Source organism: Leucoraja erinacea, chromosome 17 (genome assembly GCF_028641065.1).
Source record: "Leucoraja erinacea ecotype New England chromosome 17, Leri_hhj_1, whole genome shotgun sequence".
Classification (NCBI taxonomy): Eukaryota; Metazoa; Chordata; class Chondrichthyes; order Rajiformes; family Rajidae; genus Leucoraja; species Leucoraja erinaceus.
Genome location: NC_073393.1, coordinates 14072317 through 14078456, shown reverse-complemented (window position 1 = coordinate 14078456; position 6140 = coordinate 14072317). Strand labels below are relative to the sequence as shown.

General features: G+C 42.3%; 1 protein-coding gene across 3 annotated transcripts in view; it reads right to left on the bottom strand.

The window, feature by feature from the left end:
• The window catches only part of LOC129705161 (guanine nucleotide-binding protein G(o) subunit alpha), a 199299-nt gene that overhangs the window by 123272 nt on the left and 69887 nt on the right, over positions 1 to 6140 (bottom strand). The gene's annotated exons all lie outside the window — the stretch shown is intronic.

The window sequence follows — 6140 nt, the reverse complement described above, 5'->3', positions numbered from 1 at the left end:
CAAAGAGGAATACGTAGAAAAAGTGAGGGTTCTTTAATTTAAAACCTTTCTAAAATCTGCAGTGATAACCAGAAATATATGCTCACAGTCCTCTTTGCTGAAGCCAAGTTAATAATAGCCACAGGCATTAAACAGGAATGGAACAGGCATCAAACCAACATTATAAAAATTAAATAAAGGCAGGCACAGAAAAATGGAGTAGAGGTCAGCGCCAGAAGCTAAATAAAAGCACTGATTGGAGAAATGACTGCAGCATTTTCATGGGAAGTTGCTCCTACATGATTCCAAATTCACTGAAGCTGATTCAAGGCACTAACACTGTGCTTTCTTTAAATGGGAGTGAAAGATAAGGAGTTATTAATAACTTGAAGTGAGAATTAAATTCTGCACACCCCTGTCTCTACCCGCTGCACTGCCAGCACTGTGAATAGAAGCTTATCAGAAGTGTTATCACGCAGTCTCTACATGAGGACAAACAGAAAATGTTTGATATAATCCAGTGTAGGCCCATATGTCGTTGCTATTTACGCCTACCTTATTGGAAAGTGTGCATGGTTAAGTCTACATTTAGTTCTCAGGAAACAAAAAGGACAAGGTATTTCATTTACCCCTCATCTTTCACTCACATAGGTCTATAAGAGTCCGTGATCATGAAAAGTAGAAGTGAACTTATTGCTGGGATGCTGCAATTTCATGGCAGCTACTCATCAGCAGCTCCAACAGGCTAATTTAGTCACTCGTATTCCCCCAACAGTTCCATTCTGTACACACCTCTAAATATATCAGTCCTGAGTGAACATCCCTGAAGTACAATTCTAATCATACCGTCCCAGTCTTCAGAGGATATGCTCAACTTAACACCACTAATCACTTGACTGTTTCCACATGTCTTGCAACTAGATGCTTACCTTTGGTAGAAGGGCAGGAAGAAGCCTGAAGAACATGGACAAATAGATACATTTTGAGGAGTCATTTGAAGGACGAAGGAAAAATGGCAAGACGGAGAATGTTGTCTTTGAATTAGAATGTGCGCATGCGTGGTGAATAAAGATTCTTAATGAGGAGTGGTGGAAGACACAAAGAGGAAGGAGAGAGAGTGTAGCAAGGAACTGCAAATGCTGATTTACACCGAAGATAGACAGAAAAAGCTGGAGGAACTCAGCTGGTCCCTTATTGAAACGTCACCCATTCCTTCTCTCCAGAGATGCTGCCTGAGTTACTCCAGGATGTTGTGTCTATCTTCAAGGAAGGACAGGGGGAGTATGCTGATGCGGTGGAGTAGGAGAAGACCACAGGAGAAGACTGATAAAGCAAGGCCACGGGTGTGTTTGTAGATGTAGACCAAGATTTTGAAATCAATGCTCTGCGAATCAGCAAAACTGAGCAAGGTGAGGAGTGTAGGAAAATAATTGATCCTAACAATGAGGATGAGATAAACCAGGATTTTAATAGTACTAAGGGTGAGATGGGGGATAGGTGGTTCTCAGGCAAAGACTGAACCCTAGACTGCGGCAACATGTGGTTGGGTTCTATCACGGAGCATCAATAGTCACCACCAATTACAACAGATAATATGACATACCTCAGATAGCAATATCCCAAAATCTGGCATCAAACCATTCTGGATGTTTTAGGACAGGAGGCCAGATGATTGGTACAAAAGATAGATTTCTAGTGGCAAGTTTAAAAGGTTCAGAGGTTGAAATTTGAACCTGCTTGGGGATGGAATTGTAGAACTTAGGAATACGAATTCTTCAATCTTTTAGATGGTTGATCATCATCGTGCAATACCTCTGCAACTTCTTTGGCCCCTGTCATGAAGTCCTCTCTTGACAGGCCTCCAACTCTGCCTCTCCCCTTGGCGACTGTCTTAAGACTGAACCAAAGGGTTCCCATCTTTGGTACAACATTAGACCATATATCTACCAGCAACATAACTGTCTGATGACACTTCACATTAGTTCACCTATTGCTGAAACGTATTACGTGGCAGAGCAGGCTCATATATTTATGGTCAACTCCCGCTCCTAATTTCTATGTTCATATGTAAATTTATACCGGACGTTTAGGTTCTTTCCTTTTATTGTGAACAAGGCATTGGTGCCCACCCCTACTCTTCCTTATGGAGCTGATGCTTTCACGTGTAACCCTAGTCCTTCTGGTAAAGCTTCTTCCACTGGCCTGTGGGTCATGAGTTCCAGGATTTTGCCCCAGCAACAATGAAGGAATGGTGATATATTCGCCAGTTAGCCGGACATGGTGGGGGGGGGGGTCCCACAGGCATCAGGGTTCACAGGCTCATAAAGTCCTAGTACCTAGTGTAGAGCCAGTGGGTTTGCTAGGTGCTGTCACAGTAGTCTAGGCATCATCTTGCTGGAATTTTAGTCATAGTCATAAAGCATGGAAACAGATCCTTAGGCCCAAATTGCCCGTGCCGACCAAGATGTCCCATCTACACTAGTCCCACCTGTCTGTATTTGGCCCATATCCCTCTAAACGTTTCCTATCCATGTACCTGTCCACAAATATTTTATAAATGTTGTTATTTTACCTGCCTCAGCTACCTCCTCTGGCATCTCATTCTATATATCCACTGTGTGAAAATAATTGCCCCTCGGGTTCCTATTAAATCTTTCCCCTCTCGTCCTCTGGTTCTTGATTAACCTACTATGGGTAAAAGATTACGCATTGTCCCTAACAATTCCCTTCATGATCTTATGCACCTCGAAAAGATCACCTATTATCTTCCTCCTCTTCAAGGAATAAAAATTCACAGGGGATGAAAAGTTGAACGTATTTATGTAAGGGTACTTCATAATACTGGATTTGTGCTTTGTCGACAGGATGTGAGTTATCCATTGTGGGATACCCAGCCTCTGATCTGCTCTTACAGTTATTTACTGGTCCACTTTGTACTCAGTGGTGCCTTCCCGGGTATTGTTGGTGGTGAGATCACCTGGTGATGGTGCTGAATGTGAAGGATAGTTCATTAGATCTTCTCGAGTTGAAGTCAAGCATTATCTGATGTGGCCTGAATGCTACTTGGAGAGGAAAGAGAAAATATTGATGGTTGTAAAGTTATAGGAATCGGGTGCTGGTCTTTTCAAAAGGGGATGATGGCAAGGAAGCAAAGTCATCAAGGATATCGGGCAAATTAGTATCCCTGATATGAGGGTTATGTGGCCTGTGGCTTAGTTCTCAAACTCAGCAGAGAGAAAGCTTAGTTATAAATTCACAAACTCTACTCCTTTGCCTGAGAAGATGAGCACATGCCCGAAGATCTCAGAGGTGCTAAATTTGTGCCCATCTTCTAGAAAGGAGATAAGTCTATTCAAAATACTGTCTGTCATTGGGAAGATCATTGCCTTGATCCTCCTGAACCACAGTGGTCCGAGACCCTGCTCCCTCTGAGCAACAGCATGGCTTCCATATGAGGGCACAGTGGACCTGAATTTCTGTGTGCAATAACTCCATGTGAAAAGCGGGGAGCACTGAGTAGAAGGACACAAAGTGCCGGAGTAATCAGCAGGTTGTCTGACCTTCTGTGTTACTCCGAGACCTTGTGCCTTTTCATGTCTTAACCAGCATCTGCAGTTTCTTGTTTCTCCATTCTGAACAGGCACATAACGGCATTCGTCACGAGTTAATGAGGACGTTGCCTGATGGCAGGATGCCTCGGTCACTCAGTCTGGCTGGCATTGATGGCAGTGACCAGAAGACCACCTTGACTGGAGGTGGGTGTAAGGAAAGCCAATTAGAGGGACTGCGTAGGAAGGAACTGCAGATGCTGGTTCCTTCTCTCCAGAGATGCTGCTGCCTGTCCCTCTGAGCTACTCCAGCATGTTGTGTCTTTCTTCAGTTAGAAGGACTAGTGGATGAACATAAGAAACAGATTGTCTGGGGAGGAAGGGCAGAGTGGAGATGGAGCAATGTATAGAGAGCAAACCGTGTGAAATGCAGTCGTTCCAATGTTGGAAGCTTGGGCATTTCTGGAAGAAAATGAATCTAACAAACCATTGCAGGTGGCGGCCTGAGCAATTTTGCAGGGTGGGCAGATGGTCGGGCAGCTGGTGGACAGTCTTGGCTCTGAAGAAGTCGCCCGTCAGCTTCACAAGTGAGGGGTGAGGATAGAGCAGATGGGGTAGGGAAGATTAGCAAACGTAGTTTGTGTTAAAAAGAGAGGTTGGTATTGCCACCGGCCTTGGGCTTGATCCTGAGCAGAAGATTGTTTGGACAGAGTATCCTTTGTATTACACTTCTAATTATACCCAGAGAAACATCTTCGACAGAACAGCTCTAATCACATTACATGGTCTTAAGGGAATATCCTCTACATAACAACTATAATCATATCACACCAGTCTCAAGGGAACTACCAGCTATAGAACATATGTATTTGTATCCCTTCAGTTCTAGAAGTAAAATTGTTTTTAAATATTACGACTTGGTTCATTTCTTCCAGCAATCCAGTGCATGCCACAGTTAGATCAAGACGAGTTCTTTAAGTTCTACAGGACGATATAACTCAGCTGGTTAGGGAGTTTGAAGCAGAAGAGAGATATGAAAACAGTCATGCTTTAAACTCACAGCCTATGATCCAATGCTGAAACTGAAGCAATGACAACAATTGAATTTCTGGATGAGGTAGCAGAAGTCTGGCATGCTTTCCGGCTCCTAATCACCAACCATTAACCCCTGTTGGAATTGCCATCTGTGATCTGAGAGTACAGCATTATGTCAGTCGTGATGCACCCATGGGGGTAACAGGTTGCTGACTCCTATAGGAAGACCCATGCATGGAAAATGACATCTCCAGCATGATACGGACGAAAATCTGTCGACGGATTCAGAGGAGTCTGCATCTTCCAGGGTAGAGGGGGAGGGATAAAATCAGAAAACCTTCCACCAGCACACAAGTTCTATATTCTACAAATGTTTAGAATTATATATGCTTACAAATGAATATCCCAACAAACCTCTAATGAGCACATTAAAAAATAATCACCACAGGCATTCCATTACATTAAAATCTGAATCTTGTGCAAACAATTTGATGATCACAAGGATTTTATAAGATACTTAATTAAAGTGAGAGTTTCACGTAACGCAGTAAACAAAGGCAATTTAAACAGTTCTTGTTGATATTTTTACCGAAGAATTGAATGGAGACTGAGTTGTTATTTGTTTTTTTCACTGGATGTGACATCTGAAATGTCCCCCAGGGATAGCTCACGTGTGAAGCTCGGTCGAAAGTGGAATTCAAAACAAGATCACCTTATTATGTTTCTGATGACGGGATTGGATGTGCTCTCCCTAATATAGTTTCCAACTCAAAAATCATAGGGTTGGAATCAATAGTCAGAAACCTGGCCTCCCTCAATTAAAATGTATATTTCATGCTTAGGCAACCATTTCACATCTCTAAAAGTATTTTACGGATTCATTGGTTTCCAACTATGTAACCATTAGCAATGCCCCTCATAAATAACTATACAGTGTTGATTAGATGGCTGAATTGAATGCGACACAATCTACCTTCCGATAACACAGAGCTGCTTTTGTATATCTTATGCTCTTGGTTTCTCCATTGCACATCTGTGTTTCTCTTTCATTGATATCTTGTACAAGCATTAACATAGTAAAGATAGCATTTTGATCAGCTTTATATTTATATTTCAGAAATGTTACCATAGCAATCACAAGAGCTTATTTGTCTACACAGTGTAAGTAAAGGCGTTTCAAAGTTGCGCGTTAATCTACTGCAATTTAAATGGGTTTTCTATCTGAACGTACATATAGCCTACCAAAGTTCAAGGTCCAATTTTGGGCACAGTTTCCTGCTTATATTTGAGCGTGTTTGGGCTGAGGGGGGAGGATTGATTGAGCCACCAATTCATTGTGCTTAAACTCCTCAATAAAGATGTAATTTAATCGCAAAATGAACTCAGCATTGATTCCAAGATTGCATTTTCGCAAATGCCACTCCAAATTAACTGGTAAAATGGTGCAATCCTGTGAATCACCAGTCCACAGGAGGGAGTCCATGCACTCTCGACACTAACAAAAACCAAATTTGCATGTTCAAGCTCCACCCATCCAAACTGATTGTGCATTAAATTGTGACTGAAATACTGTAGCAG